This window comes from Aphidius gifuensis, linkage group LG3 (genome assembly GCF_014905175.1).
Source record: "Aphidius gifuensis isolate YNYX2018 linkage group LG3, ASM1490517v1, whole genome shotgun sequence".
Taxonomy (NCBI): domain Eukaryota; kingdom Metazoa; phylum Arthropoda; class Insecta; order Hymenoptera; family Braconidae; genus Aphidius; species Aphidius gifuensis.
Window position 1 is genome coordinate 13,959,658 of NC_057790.1, and position 21,222 is coordinate 13,980,879.

A 21,222-nucleotide genomic window follows, 5' to 3' on the forward strand; every position below is an offset into this window, starting at 1 on the left:
TTTTTTGTTTAAGGGAGTACCTCCGCGAGAATCGGAATAGAAAGTTTCGTTCACAGCGTAGTGATAATTGAAACAAAAAGTCTATATTGTAGTTTTAATTTTTTGCCTAATACTGTATCAATCCCAGCCAATCACAACCAAGATCGTTTAAATATATACTTGTGTGTGTGCAAATGTATGATGATTGTGTTGTGACAGCTGTCGAATTTGACTTTAATAAACGGTTAAAAATATTGAAAATAAATTCGTTAAAATAATTAATGTGTTTACAAATATAAGGAAAATTTGATTTAAAAAAATTTCAATTTATTTCCATAAATAAGTTTATTTTTATCAGGATGTATGTATGAATGTGTGTGATATATATGATAGGTGTAAAGCTGCGCTCGACGCATCATTGCCACTCACCTTCACGTTCATGTCAAATATTAATAAATTTTGCAAACTTCAATTAACAATATCACTGATTCTAGAAAGTTCAAGCATTTAATTTTTTTTTTTAAATTTTCTAAATTATATTAATTTCGACATATTAATTTTTTATTAAATTTGTAAGAACCGTTTTTTTGTTAGAACTAAAAATATAAAAAAATAAAAAAAAAAAGCTATACCTACAATGTTAAACCACGTGAAAAGTTCACCTGTTTAGACTCAATTATCTCTCATACTAGATTGTTCATGATTACAAAATTAAGATCATTAGATGCAGGGGAAATTCAAGATTTATATATCCAAAAATTAGGAAAATTGTAAGAAAACTAATCGATGGAGGTACTCCCTTAAATTTTTACAAGTTTTTTTATATTTTCTATTAATTTTTTTATAACAAAAATACAAATCTATCCTTAATAAAGTCCAAATTCGGTGTTGAAAGCCTGTCGATTCAGTGACAAAATATATCCGTAATAATGACCGAGTCAATTGCCGATGAATGGTCTGAGGCTTGACAGCTTTCTGACTCCAGTAAATAAGTCAATCTAACCTCTCTACCGTGTATAATTTGAACTCTTATTTAATATTAAATACATATAATAGTCAAGGTTTCATTCAGTTTAATTTGTTGTCATTATAATCTTATATTTATTTTCTATTTTTCCAACTCATTTTGATTATCCGGCGCTCGTGAATTACGTTTTATATATGCTGTCGAATGGCTTTCAAATCGCTGTCGACTGAGGGCTACATTGGAGAGTCGAGCCATCCGCTAGGGCCAGAAAAAAGAGTAAAAATAATTCCTTGTTTATATAGTGAAATTATTTTTTTTTACAGTGTATATTTAATGTTAAAATATTATATCTTTAATGTAAACTTATCAGCTACCACCCATTTAAACATACCATATGTTAACATCAAAAAAGATATGTTAACTGTTAACATTTTCTTCTCTGAGTGTGAGCAAATTATTGTACCGTATTGTCACATCGTCACGTTAAAAATTTAGGATACGGCTTTTGTTTAATTAAATAAAAAGCTATTGACAAATGGCTAAGGAAAGGATGTGGCTTATCTGGTAATTTTTTTGGCTAAATTAGTTCTTTAAAAATTCACTGGTAAGCCACTTCCATTCCTTAGCCATTTGTTAATAGCTTCTAATTTATTAAACGATATTAAATAAATAAATGAGAATAAAAATTATTAACTCCCCTGGTAGAAATCTTTCCAGTTTTGCTAATTTGAAACTAGTTGATAGCTAGTTGTGCTGGCTATTATCTGTATCCAACAAAACTAGACTTCAACTAGGTGGGTGCAACCTATTTTTACTATCGACAAAATATTGACTAGAAAAGCTAGGTAAAAAGCAGGCAGAAATTAGTTTCTGAAACAAATTTGTGGTTTTTTTTTCGAAAATACAGAACAAAATGTAACAAAAATCTTCAGGATATTTTTCTCATTGATACACATAATATTAATACGTCAAATGGAACATCTCAAAAGCACTTTAATACCTACTATAATATTATATTGTTAAAGATTAGAAAAAGCAATTTGCATAAATTACCCAAAAAATATATAGTATTTAAGAAAATATAATATGCATAAGAATTATATTAAAGAGGTTGGTCTCAAAGATATCGAATGGTTGGATAAAGCCGTGCAAAAGAGGTTGGCTTTAAGCCCAAGCTTTAGTTATCGCGATGGAAGATGGTAAATCCTAAGTGGGGATCTTTCCCCAGGTTTAGTGTAAGAAAGGGCCCCGCCTACACCTCTTCCCCTTGAATGGCAAACAAATCTGGATTTTACATGAATATTATTTATTAATAATGCTATTCATCTACAACTTCATACACATTGTCATTTTACATGATTGAAATTCAATATAATTTATAATTTTTTATATGATTTTACAAATTATTCAAAAGGAATGTAAAATATTTACATTTTCACTATAAGTACTTTACATTGATTCTCTTTCTGACAATAAACTGAACGCATTAAAAAAAATCATCTCTTACCACTAAAACTATTTGTTATAGTCGAACACCTAAGATATGCAAAATGTTTACTTATTAAATCTACTCTCAGTAGCTGCTCGCCTGTGTAGACGAATAGAACATGACCGAGCAATGACCCAAACCTGGCAAAGTTTAGTCAATGCTCGGTATATCTAATCTTGGTCCACGCTTGGGTCGAGGCTTGGAGAGTAGCACCAAATTAAGCTCGGCTACCAATACTAGGCCAAACATTAGCTGCCAATACTCGGCCAATGCTGCCAAAAATTTATTGAATAATTACAAAATTTTTTTTTATGATTGTTTAAACAATTAAGTTTATTATTAACACAATTAATGATTTATAACAACGATAGATTTTTACGTAAATTAGTTAACCTCATCTGCAGGGTTTAAACTCGGTGTACCTCCTAAGTATACTTCTTAAGTTCTTACATGACATCCTGCAACATTACTTACATAAACAGGACATGTTCCAGCTCCAGCTGCAGCTGTCCTATTTTTATTTTTTTATTTCCCGTAGCGGGATTTTTCAGGTCTTATAGCAAAATCTTTAAACAAAATCCCTCCCAGCGATTTTGTTTAAAGTCGACTCATTTTCAAAATTAAGATCTGTAGTATCAAATTTTTTTTTTTTAATTTCCTACCTCATTTAAGCGAGATAATGAGTATCAAAGTTGACAACAATTTAGCACTTTAACACACAAGCATGGGAAGCATCGGCACGTTTTCACTTTTATTTAAAAAACTCTCCCAAAAATCTTTTATTTTACTACAGTTTATACTTCTTTGAATTACGAAAATAATTTTCAAAAAATCATCAACTTCTACCACAGACTTCAAAAGTTATTAATTATTTGAGACGAAAATTCAGTGAGTGTAATCTCGACATATTAAACGGTGCACTGAATAAATTTTTCGTCTTAATCGTTATTTGTTAATGAGTTGTGAATTTTCAAACATTGATGAATTTTTTCAAATTTACGCGTCAGTTCAGTGCTTTCAGCGTAGAGACCCCCGTCGGAAACCTATGCCCCATCACTAACTATACACACATCTAACCATTTAATTTATGATTCTTTCAGTGTCGTTTATATATTCAAATACATTTTGACCACAATCGTTACTCTACAGTGATTATATCACTTGAAATATTAAAATCCACTGATAAATCTTTTTTTTATTTTTAATTATTCCTCAAAGTAAAAAGCTAATAACCTGACTTTGTATTCTGATAATCTATTTATAAATACGTGATTTTCGATTATTTGGTTCTAAGATTATTTTTCAATTTTAAAAGTCCAAAACTTGTACCAGAATACTTTTCAAACTGTTACGTGGCCGATTATGAAGACGACAGATATGTATAAAAAAATATGCATAAATATGAATATAAATTTTATTTTTGTTCGATTGGTGCATCCCTGGAAATACTTTCATAATTTTTAGAAAATTATTATTTATTGAACATATTATAAACATATCATAAATTATACATATGAATAATGAATATATTTTTTCTCAAGTTTCTGTTAATAGAAATAGAATTAATAAGTAAGTATAGCCGTATTATATCAATGAACAAGCAAATCTTCAATATTATCTTACATAACAGTGACTCACATGTATATACATCTCGTAAGAATAAAAAATAGTCACTCTTGGTGAACAGAAAGACAACCGAAACTTAACCGATGAATGGTTGATCATAGACTAGAGAGCCTTGGCTTAGACATCTATTCCGAGTCGTTACCAACGAAGAATTTATCAAAACATGATTGTGATAGCCTAAAAAGAACTGGCCAGCTCCTCTTCAACTAGTGGCCGGCTAAGCATTGGTACAAGATTCTATCCATTTGCATTTTAGATTTCCTAGTGAAGCCTGTTACATGGGAAGAAATCCACAGCAAAAAATATTGTAGATACTCAAGTAAAAATTACTGTAGGGTACAGTAAAATTTAGGAGTTGCGTAATTGGCCATTAGGATTGACTTAATACTCCGACTAAACTAAAAGAAAAACTAATCGAAAATAATAAAAAAAATTAAATTAGAACTCATTGTTCAATGAAGTACTGAGCCATTGGCTGTCAATAATCGCCCAATCATGATTATTGGCGCTTCTAAAAATTTAGTAGATTAATGAAAAAATTAAAAAAAAAAATATATCGCAATTATTTAAAAAAATTAACCTTTTCTTTGATATTATTGACAAACCATAACAACAACATATTCTCAAGAAAAATTATTGACTTTGCCTGGACGTGAGCCTGGGACTCCCACATGACATTAAAAATTAATAATAATTTTGTCTTGTAATTGTATATATATACATATTGAAACAATCAAGTGCTGGTTTTTCATCTAACAACGTTCAGTCTCTGGACCAGAGAGTAAGATAATTTTTTTTAATCTAAAATTCGGAGCGAGGTTGCAGAGACGTTTTAAAGGTTTATTCAATTTTCAGTCTCTGAGCCAAAAATTATAATAATTCTAAGCAAGACTGCAAATATATTTTAAGGGTCCATCAAATGTGCAATATTTAATAAACCCTTGAAACGTCCCTACAATTTCGATAATGTTGACTACATTTTTATAAATCTCAAGAACAATCTGACGATAGTTTCAGGATCAGTAATTTATAAGTAAGTATGCAACAAACAACAATTTGATATATATAGATTGCAGGAATAGTTAATCCAGAAAAGAGAGTGGAGGAAAAAAGACTGATGGGAACGAAAAACAAGGAGAAAAAATCAGAAGTGGACTGTGCAAGCCTCAATCTAATCTGATCACACTTTGATGCCAATCTACTGAACGGAATCTCTGATCTCCCCAAGTAGCTTTGTTTTGTCTCATACTCGTGTTAAGAGGATTTACATTTATTTTGTATTATAATAACCCGATTCTCGGGTCTTGGTGGTTGATCAGAAATACGATATCCATAGTGTTATCTTGAAAAGTTACCTTCAGTCTTGGATAACTGTTTATTTTTTACTAAACAAAAATGTCATTTATATCTATCAAAGTTATTGAGCTTTTTTTAATATATTTTGTTATTACTAAAATATATTGTGTTGAATCAACAAAAATCATTGACTTGAGAAAATTGTTATATTTATATATTTATTTTATCAAGTTTCATCTATACTTAATAATTAAGAATAAAGAAGTCTTTTTTAAATCACATTCAATACTTGTTTAGGATAATTTTTTTGTACTGCTTATAATATATTAGAGGCCACAATCGTCAAGAAAAGAAAGAAAAAATACAAAAACCCAGTCAAAATTGATATGCATTGTAAATGTTATTGCAGTTCAGCACGTACATATATTACTCATCAGACATAAATCTTTGTGATGAAGGTCAAACCGCAAATATATACTTTCAAATATTATTTTTCAAATTATAAGACTTGTAAGCTTGCTTACTTGTTTAAGATTATTTTGGATCATTACATAAGATTAATATGTGACTTCGTCTGATGGTAATAATGACTGAATAGAATTTTTCTGGGAAAACAGATCTCTTCTTTATTGAGGGAAAAGTTTCTTTTCTCACATTCTGAACCGTTTTTGATCAAGGTCCCTGATCCAAATTGAATCTGAAATCAAGTTTCCTGATTCAGTTCAGATCAGAACCTGAGGTGAATTTCCCTCTGGTAATGGCACGGCAAGATTCTTGTCTTAGTAATACATATTCCCATACACGTAAAAAGTTTGACCCACTCTAGTTAGAACTTTTTTGTCGCTTCAGTTTTTGAAACTTTTTTTTCAACATTTATACTAGTTGTCAGGCTTTGAATCACCTTTAATTAAGAGACATCCGTCTTTCAATGGTCTTCACATACATTTCTAGCAAGACTGCTGAGAAGATTCACTCCAAATGTTGGTCTCAAAAAAATCGTCTAAATCTATGGTTTCAGAAACAAACCGTCTGTCGATGTAAGACCAGTAATTGAATGTTTAAAAAGATAAATTTATGCACAATTTTTATGATATCTGCTATGGTTAAGTAAGTTACGTAATATACGTTCTAGAATATTACACAGAGGTCCCGAGTTCATTAAAAGCCATGATTGGGCAAATATTGGCAGTTAATGCTACATGGGATCAGTACAAAATTTTTTCAGTGTACAAAGACAAATCAGGTTTTGCAAATTCATGAATTATCTTTTTTAAACCATATTTCGTCTCTGTACAAAGACGTCTTTCATGATTTTTTTCGTCTTTTTCTTAGCTACAACTGTACGGTTGCCTCTTTCAGTCAGGTTCTTCAGGCACACTTGGACCCCCAAAACGTCTTTCTGTTGGAACTTATATAGCGAGGCGATTTTGAGAGACAAATACTGCCGTCTCGCATCAAGTTTTTCTTTAATATTAATATTTGCCAATGAACTTTTAAACGATGAATTAAAACATAATAAATTTTGAGTATAATAATTTTTACTTAGATAATTCATGTAATTTACTTATTGTCCTTAAGATAATTCTTCCTGCTTTTATAATGTTTTTGTATGCCAAAAATATTATAAAATTTCCCTGTAAATTATACTCAAACAAAAAAATTATCGTCGATAATGTCGATAATACACGATACGACACGACAACGCCTATGATGATACGATAATCCGATTTTTTGTCGAATTTTTAGACGATACGATAACGACAATCATCTTTCGTATCGTAATAATTATCGTATCGTATCGTATCGCGGCATCTCTACATAAAATCAATATATTTAAAACGTAAAGTTTAGAAAAAAGTGCGAATTTCAATTGTGAATGATGACCGCTAGGTCTTGCGAGTTGTACTATAGGTATAGCTTTGGATTATATTACATACCTTGCTTTACTGCGGTGAATGACGCCAACTAAAATCGTGTTATAAACGAAATCGTAAAACAAATATATGGCTAAAAAAAAATTGTCAGTCCGGTTATTTAGATCCCTTTTTTATTTTTCAATATTTAGATTATGTTCATTTAATAAAAACAGTTGATGTACCGTTTGATTCATGATTCGTACTATACCTAATCTATGATTTAGAACGTTCCCGGAAACTTAATTCAAAGTTCTGTTTGATTAAAAATAAATTTGGTTTATAGTGAATAAATATAAAAAAAAAAAATTCTTAAATTATTTCATCATTTATCAAGAAACAATATTACAATAGCAGTCTGCTTTAAAAAGAAAAAATGACAAAAGAACAACTTGTCACTCAGACAATATGAAAAGTTATGCAGTTAAGAGAAAGCGAAAAATGATTAAAAATATAACAGATATTATCTAACTATAAAGACATTATATTAGTTCAAGTCCGGAATTTATTTAAATGATATATTGAATTATTGATTTTTTTATATCTGGATCAGTTTTTTTTTGTTATAAGAATGAAGATAATATTCATGCATATATGTTTTTAGAGAACGGACATTTTTAAAATGTTAAATTTTAACATTTTTTTCGGATGTCAAAATCGGTTTACAATTTTTTAAATGTTGGTTTCTAAACGTTTTTTTTATGTTGAATTCAAACACTAAAAAAAATGTTACAGTTAACATTTGAAAAAAAATGTGTAGACCGATTGTGACATCCAAAAAATGTTAAATTTTACATTATTTAAATTATTTCCAGTACTGTGCTGTCATTTTCAAGTACGAAACTTAATGCATGGGACTGCACTGTGAGAAAAAATATTATATTCACGAGTTTCGTAAGTTTAAAAAAAAAATGGTAGAAATTCAAGTTTCTCTTTACTAAATTATTTTCCAATTTTACATAACTATTTTTGTAATTTACGATAGTAAATCACAAAAATAGTCATGTAAAATTACATGTATCGAAATAACTCAAAGAAGACTCGAACCTACTGGGCTTAACTGAGTGATAACTAAACCATCAGTACCCGAGTAGAAATTCAGGTCAGGTTCGGATCAAGCCCTGATCAGGCTTGCCTGATTTCAAATCCAATCTGGATCCAGATACTGGATCCGAACCTGATCAGGATGTAACGCTTTTTCGTAAGGTTTGGATCCAGAATGGATCAGGATACCTGATCAGGCTGTAGTAAAGATACATGATCCAATCTGGATCCAGATACTGGATCCGAACCTGATCAGGATGTAACGTTTTTTCGTAAGGTTTGGATCCAGAATGGATCAGGATACCTGATCAGGCTGTAGTAAAGATACATGATCCATAATGGATCCAGATACTGGATCCGAACCTGATCAGGATGTAACGCTTTTTCGTAAGGTTCGGATCCAGAATGGTAAAGATACATGATCCATAATGGATCCAGATTCCGGATCAAAACTGGATCAGGATACATGATTTATTCAAAAAAAAAAAAAAAAAAATTAATAATTTCAAATTTATTTTTTTTTTAATTTGAATTCTAACGCTTAACAGAATACAGATAAACTTTATTATTACAAACTGACCTAATTGATAATTTACCTAACTAATTATTGCTACGACCGGGGTTCGAACCCTTCGACACGGGATTACAACGCTAGTACTTGACACGCTCGGCCATTGAGGCATTCGATAATTCGTACTAACTTTTGGTCCTCATAGGTTCTACAAATTGCCTGATCAGGATAGCATCAGGCTATCTGTATTTTATCCTTAATAGGGATAGCCTGATCCATTCTGGAACAAGACTGGATCAAGAAAAAATTATTTGAAAAAAAAATAAATAATTTCTTGATCAAGATTTGATCCAGAATGGATCAGGCTACTCTATTAAGGATAAAATAGAGATAGCCTGATGCTATCCTGATCAGGCAATTTGTAAAATTCAAAGACGCAAATTTGATACTTTTTTCTTTATCCATTTTGGATCCAGCTAGCCTTACTCTATCCTTAATAGGGTAGCCTGATCCATTCCGGATCAAATCTTGATCAAGAAAAAATTATTTGAAAAAAAAAATAAATTCAATAATTTTTTCTTGATCAAGATTTGATCCAGAATGGATCAGGCTACTCTATTAAGGATGAAATAGAGATAGCCTGATGCTATCCTGATCAGGCAATTTGGAAAATTCAAAGACGCAAATTTGATACTTGTTTCTTCATCCATTTTGGATCCAGCTAGCCTTACTTCTTATTCTATTAGTATTTCCATTCTGGATCAAATCTTGATCAAGAAAAAAAAAAAAATAAATTCAATAATTTTTTCTTGATCAAGATTTGATCCAGAATGGATCAGGCTACTCTATTAAGGATAAAATACAGATAGCCTGATGCTATCTTGATCAGGCAATTTGGAAAATTCAAAGACGCAAATTTGATACTTGTTTCTTCATCCATTTTGGATCCAGCTAGCCTTACTATTTCATTAGAGTAGCCTGATCCATTCTGGATCAAATCTTGATCAAGAAAAAATTACTTGAAAAAAAAAATAAATTCAATAATTTTTTCTTGATCAAGATTTGATCCAGAATGGATCAGGCTACTCTATTAAGGATAAAATACAGATAGCCTGATGCTATCCTGATCAGGCAATTTGGAAAATTCAAAGACGCAAATTTGATACTTGTTTCTTCATCCATTTTGGATCCAGCTAGCCTTACTCTATCCTTAATAAAGTAGCCTGATCCATTCTGGATCAAATCTTGATCAAGAAAAAATTACTTGAAAAAAAAAATAAATTCAATAATTTTTCTTGATCAAGTCTTGATCCAGAATGGATCAGGGTACCTCTATTCAGGATAAAGTAGAGATAGCCTGATGCCTTCCTGACCAGGCAATTTGTAAAATTCAAAGACGCAAATTTGATACTTTTTTCTTTATCCATTTTGGATCCAGCTAGCCTTACTCTATCCTTAATAGGGTAGCCTGATCCATTCCGGATCAAATCTTGATCAAGAAAAAATTATTTGAAAAAAAAAATAAATTCAATAATTTTTTCTTGATCAAGATTTGATCCAGAATGGATCAGGCTACTCTATTAAGGATAAAATACAGATAGCCTGATGCTATCTTGATCAGGCCATTCCTACTCTATCTTTAATAGGGGTAGCCTGATCCAGTCCGGATCAGGACTTGATCAAGATGAAATTATTTAAAAATTAAATAAATTTAATACTTTTATCTTGATCAAGTCCTGATCCGGACTGGATCAGGCTATCCCTATTAAGGAAAAGATGTAGGTGCCTGATCCAGGCTTGATCAGGATGTGATAGAGTTACTTGAATAGGGATAGCCTTACGATATCCTGATCAGGCCTGGATCAGTGTTCAGGCTATCCTGAACAAGTTTCTACTCGGGTAATGCTGCAAAACGAGACGAGACCAGACGAGAATGTGCCTAAAACGAAGTGTTCTCTTGTCTCGTTTCGTCTCTATCTACGAGAAAAATATTGCTTTTCGTCTCGATTGTTTTTCGTAAAAAGCAACACTTTCTCGTCTCGTCTTGAATTTCCCGTACACTTCGAGAAATTTTAACTAAAAAATACGATCATGTTTGAATATTACTATGGTGATTTGTAATATTAATTTAATTTCTGTGACTGGCCGCGAGAGATGATATTATACTATAACATTGAGTACAAATTCGTATTCTTTAGAATCGCGTTGATTAGTACAGTAAATTTTCGTTGTGAGTGTATTAGTGTATATATAAGTATATATAAGTAAATTTTACAGAAAATGAAGTAAAATGACACACAATATGGCCACCCGACTAAATTTGTTATGTTATTTCAAGCCTCTCTACATCGTTATCTATTGCAGATAGACATGGGGTATAGCAAGGTTTATTATTGGTAATTTAATTCTAAACAATTTATCGAGATTGACGTTTTTTTGGCAATATCCAAATTCAGCCCCGTGGCACTCCCATGGTGAGGGACGTGACTTATCATCTATTCTGGTTTCCATCTAGTTTCGTCTAGTTTTGCCAAATTCAAAATAATGGACTTAGAAAAAAAAATGAAATTTTACAAAAAAAAAACTAAGTCCCTTAAAAAATAAAAAAACTTAGATATCTACATTATTCTACTTAGCTGTAATTGTAGCCACACAATCAATATCTACATCATTTTACCAGCAAAATTTTTTCCTCAGCTACATTTTTTACTTAGCTAGATTTTTTACTGAGCTTCAATTATAGCCAAACACACAATATTTACATAATTTTACCATCAGCTTAAGTTTTCCCTTAGCCAGATTTTTTACTTAGTTTTAGTTATAGCCAAACACACAATATCTGCATAATTTTACCAGCTTAATTTTTTCCTTAGCCACATCTTTTCCTTAGCTAGATTTTGGACTTAGCTAGATTTTTTACTTAGCTTCAATTATAGCCAGACACACAATATCTACATAATTTTACCAGCTTAGTTTTTCCCTTAGCTATATTTTTTAAAAACTTTTCACGAAAAAAAACTAAGTCCCGTATTTTGAAACTTGGCAAAACTAGCCAAAACAAGATGAAGGCAATGGGAAATACGGATAGTAGAAAGGCTAATAATCCACGATGAGCCGCCATGGGGGGCACCACGGGGTGCCACGGGGCTGAATTTGGGTACAGCCGTTTTTTTTTTTGGCAATTAGTTTTCGAGTTTTGAGCGTGTAAAGAGAAAAAAAAATGTTGCCAGGAAATAATTGCTATTCTCCGTGAATTTAGCACAATTGAACTACCGAACTTACCCGTGAAAAATGTCAAACTTTTGAATAAAATTTACAATAAAATATAGTAAATTTTAGTACCAATAGTTGGTATATTCTCAGTCTACTAAAATTTCTTAGTAAATATAGTAAAATTTAGTCTTTTTTTCAAGAAAAATTGCAATAAAATTACATAACCTTATAGTAAAAATTATTTATCAATATACGGATAAGTCTTACAAATGACGTCAGGAACTGTTAGCGACACAGTTCTTATTATTTGTTTTGTAATTTTTCCTTCTGCGTTTGTAATTCTTAGTTAAAATTTTTTCGCAGTGTAGTATTTATTTCGATTTTTAATTCAGCCTGTGATTTTTTTACAATTTTTTCCTTTATATGCGTACACATAGAGCTACTTGATCCAATAAGTACGATAAAAAACTATCTATTTGAAGAAAATTATACGTAACAGATACATATGTATAATTTACAGTAAAAACTAGTAGTTACGTGGGGAGGCCACCAGGATTGGCTAAAATTTCTTACTACACTACAGTAATAATTAATCAAAATAAAAAACAAAAAAAATTAAATAAGAACTCATAGTTTTAGACATAAAAATAAAAATGTAACGTGTTCATTGATTTAACAAAATTAAACTATTTTATCATTATCATGTGTTTCACTGCATTTTTATTGGAAATAATCATATTATTATTTTAAAATGAAAAGTAAATTATAAACGAAGAAATTTTCTTTTCTTACATTCACATGCTCATAACTTAAAAACTATTTGAAAAATGAGAAAAAGTCAGTCCACTTATTTGTTTGAAATTCAATTTGCAACGGTAAACTTCGTTTCACCTCATATCTATATTCAACAGGATAAACTGTAGGGAGATTTGAAATTACATTACGATTTAATGATTCGTTCCGTCAGTCGTCCATTTTATAATTATCTAATGATATTTTTTACCATTACACTGTAGTAAAAATTCTACACACGCGACCAGTCTCGGCATTACTGTCACATTTTACTGGAGGACTTTAGTACTTTTTACCGAACCTGGACTGTTCAGTTTATTCAAAACTTTTCTTTGTGTACTGAATGAAATATGACACATAACAAATGTAACGTTTAAAACCGCTCAATGCCTCTGTTTTATGATCCAACATTCCAGGCCTCCAAGTTGAGAAGAAAATAATTCAAATCAAATATTATTATCAATTTATAGAACAGTACATGATTGAAAATAACAGTGCCGAAACTTGGAATTTATTAATTTATTGGAATTTACTAGAATTATAGTGCATAACGTACTAGAAATGCGCATGAAGTTTCATGTTATTGAAAAAATGTACAGTGAAATTCAAGTATTACATGTAATACTGTAACTTTCCAGTACGGTAGTTGATTTTTAATGTCAATAATTTATGTTCTAATGCATAGAACTTTTATTACTTATTGAATTTCTTTTTGTTTATCATCAATTAAAAACATCTCATATGTTCCTTAAAATTCGTTAGGTCATTAAAAATGACTTTTATTGATTTTTGATGGTTCACCACTTGCAGGTATGTAATACATAATTACAAACGAAAAAAAAAGCTGGAATGACTAAACTGGATTGTCTTGGACAATAATAATTGACTCATTTTCTTTCTCAACAGCCTCGTTGTTGGAAAATTATTCTTTTTTTTTTCCGATGCACATTTTATATTCAAGTTGTAATTGTGTCTTCCAAGTCCATATTTGCATCTGTTTTCTTCTTTATAATAAACTATTACATCACTTTAAAAAATGATAAAATGAAACAAAAATAATTTCGGCCGGTCAGGTATGAACACGGAAATACTATATCACATGCTATTTTTAGGTCGTGGAAAAAAAAAAAAATCCCATACCTTTCCCATATCTCAATGGCATAGCGTATATATACGTATGGAACTATGAAAAAGTCCGGATTTTTCGTACTCAGTAAACAATCGTTACGGAAAAAAATATGTATTTTAGCAGTGAGCATTGATAACTTTTCTGTTGGAATTTAGAATATAATAATAGCAAATTTATTAGCTTTTTTTGTATTTCATTTTCTAACACGATTCAACCTTGATTCAAGCTCATTTCAACTTCGAAAAGTAACGTTATTCGACATTGAAAGTTAACGTTATTCGACGTCGAAACGAGGTTAAATCGAGGCTAAATCGAGTTACAAAATAAAAAACGTAAAAAATTATTAAATTGATTATTATATTTATTAGTAATTATAATATTAAATTATTATTATTATTATTTCTATTATGATTATTATAGTAAATATGGAATTAATTAATTAGTGATTCCTCGAATCAACTTATAAAAATGAATTGCGTTAATTTTATTCGTTCAATAAATAAAAATGTCCAAGGACAAGCAGTAACTAAGGAAAATATGTAGCTAAGGAATAAATGTAGCAAAGAAATTATGTAGTAAGCGACATTCATTCCTTAGCACCATCTTTTCTTTAGCTACATCTTTTCCTTAGCTACTGCTTGTTCTTGGTATTTTTAATTTATTTCATAGATAAAATACATGTGATTTTATTTTTCAAAAATAAAAAAGTCCAAGAAAAATCAGTCGCTAAGGAAAAGATGTGGCTAAGGGATTCATGTGGCCGGACGAATTAGGTTTTAAGCAACATTAATTCCTTAGCTACTGCTTGTTTTTGGTATTTTTCATTTATTTAATAAATATAATACATGTAATTTTATTTCTAAAAATTATAAATGTCCAAGGAAAAGCAGTAGCTAAGGGAAAAATGTAGCTAAGGAATTACGGTGGCCAGAAAAATTATGTTCTAAGCACTATTAATTCCTTAGCTACATCTTTTCCTTAGCTCCTGCATTTTCTCGGACATCTTTATTCTCTCAAATTAAAACTTTATGTATTTTATTCATTAGATAAATAAAAAATACCAAGGACAAGCAGTAGCTAAGAAAGAGACGTAGCTAAGGAATCACGGTGGCCAGAAAATTTATGTTATAATCAAGCAATATTCATTTCTCAGCTACATCTTTTCTGTAGCTACCATTTGTACTTGCTATTTTTTATTCGTTGAATAAATTAAAAACATGTAGTTTTATTTTTAGAAAATGAAAATGTCCAAGAAAAAGCGGTAGCTAAGGAAAAAATGCAGCTAAGGAATAAATATTGCTCAGAACATAATTTTTCTGGCCACTGGAATACCTTAGCTACATCTTTTTCTTAGCTACGGCTTGTCCTTGGACATTTTGATTGTTTAAAAATAAATTACATGTACTTTATCTATTAAATAAATCAAAAATACCAAGGACAAGCAGTAGCTAAGAAAAAGATCTTGCTAAGGAATTAATGCTTCTAAAAACATAATTTTCTGGACACATTAATTCCTTAGATCCATCTTTTCCTTAGCTACATGTAATTTATTATTAAAAAATAAGAATGTCGAGGAAAAGCAGTAGCTACGAAAAAAATGTAGCTGAGGAACTATCGTTGCTCATCAGACAATTTCTTTGACTACATTAATTCCTTAGCTACATCTTTTCCTAAGCTACGGCTTGTCCTTAGACATTTTCATTTATTCAACAAATAAAATTTACGCAATTAATTTCATAAGTTGAAATGACTATTGATTTTTCAGTATAATATCTATTATCTAAGTCTTTGTTTGTATCTTTTATTTTCTGTCTCGTTTCAACCTCCGCTCAACCTCGTTTCGACGTCGAATAGTGTAACATTTCTACATAGAATCGAGCTTGGTCTTCGACGTTGAAACGAGGTTTAGTGTCGAATTCCAAGACTTATTTCTACCTGGGATCTATTGTAACATAGGTCAGAGATAGTTTTTTTTAACTTTCATAGTGGGCTTATGAAATAGCTTATCTATATACTGTGTAATTGAAATGTATATCTCCGACTACTAACTCATATTCGAACCTTTTGTATATATTATCTAACAATAACCATTTAATATGTTGATAATAAAGTAAGCAGTATGCACTTACACTAGAGCGTGCTACTGGTCTTTTCTATGGAGACATGTTTAATAATCATTGACATAGTCAAGATATATCAGAAGAATAACTAATACACTGAAAAAAAAAATTGCGATTGCCAAAAAAAAAAGCTTCTTGAAAATAGGATCAGTTAATTTAATCATTATGTAAAATATACTTATATTTTGAATTAAAAAAAAAAAAAGCCATACAGTCTTAATAATACCTGGGACGTGATTAAATCAACTAATTAATATAATTAATATTTTTTTTTCCCAAAAAATGTTTGGTGTATATTTTATTTATTTTTAAATTTATTTGCAAGAAAAAAAAAGCAAGCAATTTATTTTTTAACTTTAGTTTTGACAATCATACACTTAAAAAATTCTAAATATTTTCCTAGAATAAAAGACCTCGTTTCTTCAAGTAGATAAAAAAACTTCGCTCATTCATATCGCGCTCGTGGCTACGTGGGTTGAGGCATAGGCTTAGAATTGGTTAGAGTTTAGGGGCATGAGTTCGAATACTCGGTTAGGCAGGCAAAAAAAAGATTTAAAAAAATATTATTGAAAATAATAAACACTTTAAATTAATTACGTTGGAAAATTTCTTTTTATTAATTTTTTGTTTCTTTAAATTTTTTAATTATTCAAGAAAAATAATTCATTAATGAAAAAAAAAAATTCTTGGCCAATAACAAATTTTTCTTGAATTAAGCCGTATATAGATTTGATTCATGAAAAAATAAATATTGAATCGAAAAAAAATTGATTTAAATTGTAACACTTTAGTCTTGAATGATAACATTTTTTTCATAATCCAAGCAGCGTAGTTCTAGAAAGGGGAACACGTCGTCTTGGACTATGACATTTCTTTTATAATCCAAGAAGCGAAATTCTAAAAAGAGGAACGCGTGATCTTGAACCATAACATATTTGTCATAATCCAAGATGCGTATTTCTTGGAAAAAGGAACATTTGTTCATGAACCAAGATATAGTTTTTCATAACCTAAGAAATTTATTTTTCAAATTATGAACATTTGGTCTGACCAAGATAACGTTTATACAATTTAAGAAATTTTTTTTTTTTTGAAAGAAGAACTTTTTAGTTTAAACCAAAACTTTTCTTTCATACTTTAAATGCTTTTTTTTTTCAAGAACAAAATTTCTTCTCCGGAGGAATTTTATTTGAAGTGAAACTTCTTTCTGGAAGGTAGCGACAAAATTCGAGGCCCCACTAGCGTTACGCTGAGCGTTACACACTCCATCACACGCTATGTCACAAGCTATGTCACAAGCGGATAAAGAGGGGAGAATTATATAGAGAACTCTCTCTTGCATGTACTCACATGAAACTACTCCGAAAGAAGTTTCACTTCCCCGCGCGTACTCGCAACACGCAAACTTTTTTTTCAATGTAGCTTGATTCATATATAGGATTTGCCGCAGTTCCAAAGTAGATAAAAATATACGGAAAAATTTCAATGATAGAATTAAAAGGTCACTTCTGCGGTTTTTTACGTTGAAAATAGATTGTTGGAATTGAAAAGATTTTCAACGCGAAAAAATTGCAAAAATCACCCCCCTCCCATCCTCGCTATAACCATGTTAGAATTTTTTCCGTATTTTTACCTATCAGCGTAATTTTATCTACAATGGGACTGCTGCATATCGTGTTCTTATCAAACACTGCGATTGCGGATGGTAAAAGAACGAAGACTCATCCCTAAAGTTAGGATAACTCCGTATCTTTCACAATATTAAGAAATTAGTTCTTTGAATTTTTTTTCTATTTGTTTTTTTTTCATAGAGAAATAGATAATAGGCGCATAATATGAGTCTAATACGAAGTCTTTATTTTGATTTCGTGTCGAGTTATTCATTGCGCCGTTTTTCAGTTTTTTTTTCGGCAAACCACACTGTTACAATTTTTTGTCGAAATTAAGACAAAAAATTCTGTTGGATAGAAATTTTTGTCTACGAAATAAAGACATTTAACAGAAGTAAAAAACAGTTTGGTTGAAAGAAAAAATGAATCTCGATTCAAGTATTAGAAACATCAAATACAGTCTAAAAAGATTTATTTTAAACCACGTATATCCTCCATTTAAAACTATCGGAGGAATTAAATTAATATTTTTTTTTCTTATTCAATAAATATAATTGTCTTGAAAAAAATCGAAAATATCTAAATTTTAAACACTTTCGTCTTGCTTCGTAACAAGTTTGGTTTTATTGATTACAAAAATGTCTAAAATCTAGACACGGTCGTCTTGCTTTGTAACAGATTTTGTTACTTAAAAAACAAAAGTGCGAGACGCGTAACAGTGTCTAGAATTTAGACATTGTTTTATAAGAGATTTAGTTCCCTTAAAAACAAGAGTGTCTAAATTTTAGACACTGTCGTCTTGCTTTGTAACACGTTCGGTTTTATTAATTACGAAAATGGCTAAATTCTAGACATTGTCGTCTTTCTTAGTAACAGATTTTGTTTCTTAAAAAACAAAAGTGTCTAAATTCTAGACACTGTCGTCTTGCTTTGTAACAAGTTTGGTTCTATGAATTACAAAAATGGCTAAATTCTAGACATTGTCGTCTTGCTTTGTAACAGATTTTGTTTTTCAAAAAACAAAAGTGTCTATATTCTAGACACTGTCGTCTTGCTTTGTAATACGTTTGGTTTTATTAATTACAAAAATGTCTAAATTTTAGACATTGTCGTCTTGCTTGATAACAGATTTCGTTTCCTTAACAACAAAAATGTCTAAATTTTAGACAATATTATGTCTTGCCTAATAGCAGATTTGGTTTAATTTAAAACAAAATTGCCTAAATTTTAGACTCTTTTTTGTTTTGCTGTAAATACTTGTACGCCTTGGTTTATAAATAAAGTCCCTCAATTTTATATACAATTTGTCTTCTTATATGCAATAATATTCCTGTGTGAAAATAATAACATTTTTTTTTCATGGATACATATTGCCTTGAATCAAAACTTAATTTTTTTTTTTTTCAAGGCTTTATTTTCCAAATTAAAAGCAATAATAGTATAACTCAAGACGTAAAAAGATATTTTAAAAATTTTTTAATAAAAAAAAAAAAAAATATATTTTTTATTGTTAATTACTCTTTGACCTAATTGTTTATTTTTATCGTAATTGTTTATCCTACTACCTATCCGAAAACCTAAATCTATTTTGTTTGTTTTAACCGTAATCCGAACCTACTATCTTATAATTTCTAGACGCATACCTTAGCCCGCGTGGCCACCGCAAGATTACGATTTGGTTTTGATTTTTATAAACTTAAAGCACACGTTGGCTACGATAGAATAAATTTGCAAAGTCTTGTAATAAAGAACGAAATGTTAGATGTTTAAATATAAATTTATAAATTTGTTTAATTAAATATTATTTCCAGAGTAAATTTTTTTTAGGCATAATTTATTTTAGAATCATAAATTATTATCATTGTTGAGTTTAATGATTTGTTAACGTTAAATTTGTTTTATTGTATATTTATATCAAAGTAAAAATTGTTTGTTTTATTGAATTTTATAATACTAAAAAAAATTTACACTGGAAATAATATTTAATTTAACGAATTTATAAATTTATATTTAAACATCTAATATTTCGTTCTTTATTACAAGACTTTGCAAATTTATTCTATCGTAGCCAACGTGTGCTTTAAGTTTATAAAAATCACAACCAAATCATAATCTTGCGGTGGCCACGCGGGCTAAGATATGCATTCAACAGAAATTTTTTTTCACAGTGTACTGCGGTGATATAGTTATTTATTTTAGAGTATATATATATATATATAAATATATAATCATAAGTTGACCTGCTTTTCGCTTTTTTTTATAAAAAATGAATGAAAATGATCAATTATAGTTTGAACATTCAATAAGAAACTAGATTTATATATGACTATAAACATGCAATATACAATATATATAAAATTCAATTTTCTATGGATATAGTATACCAAAATATGGTTCTGCCAAATATAATTCGTCTTACTATTCAACCATTAATTTTTTATTTTCTCGAAATTCATAGAGGAAATATGTGTGTTAGAAAATTTTACGATTGATGCTCATCAGGGACAGGACGTAGCTAATCGGCTCGACGTTGATCTAGGATCGAAGCATGTAACTAATCGGTGAACACAAATATTTAGGGTGGTCCATCAAAAATCAATAGACAAGAAGTACACTCTACTATATCTCAGCTACGGAGCCTTCAGCTGAGGCTTCACAGCAGGAAGTCTTGAAAGTTATTCAAAGAAAAAGACGGTGAAAAATGGATGAAATAAAAGTTCCTTCTGTTTACCTACAGCCATGTCGCATGGTAGTCTGGACGTGTACGCTTCTAAAAGCAGCATGCCTAATCGCTGCGCAAGCGAAGAATTTTGGTTTCTCGTGAACTTAAGATTTCAACTCTACACTATACATACATACACTTAAAAAAATAAAATAGAATAAGAGAATTCTTTGGGATGTCGAATAAAGGACTTTGTTTGAGTCAATAGGTAAACAGAAACTTCTGCTTACAATTTCAGGTAACATCCTACTACGTCTTGCATTTTTGCGGGGCTCATAGTTTTTATATTTGACTGATAAAAAAAGCGGTTTTTGCGGTTTGAACCATAAAATAATATCCATTATTAAGTTCGTATTCACATTCAGGGTTTTCTAGAGTAGGTAAAGAAATTAGAAACAATCAATTAGAAACAAGAAATTAGAAACAATCTATATATAGAGACAATCACATTTGTTAGCGAGTCATTGCAGAGAAAATCGTGTCATGTCCTTTGAAAGAAAAATTAAAATAGAATTGAAACACCTCTCTAATGGGACTCATAAAGATGGAATAAGGATACAAAAAATTCAAAATATCTCAAATAGATACACGGAGAAAAATTTTCACTCAATATTACTATGGTGCCACATTACCATAGAACCATATTATGATTATTAAAAAATTTACTGTCATTTCAACGAAAAAAAACAATTGTAGTCTTGAAAAATTAAAATGTACCATAGCGATTTTGTCATGTTTTTTTTTGCTATTCCCCGATGAAAAAATTACAACGCATAAAGAAATTTTTACAGAAACCAAATTTAAAATTTAA

General features: G+C 30.0%; 1 protein-coding gene across 1 annotated transcript in view; it reads right to left on the bottom strand.

Moving 5' to 3' along the window:
- LOC122852019 (sonic hedgehog protein A) overlaps nt 1-21,222 on the bottom strand; it is a 43,527-nt gene that overhangs the window by 15,399 nt on the left and 6,906 nt on the right. The gene's annotated exons all lie outside the window — the stretch shown is intronic.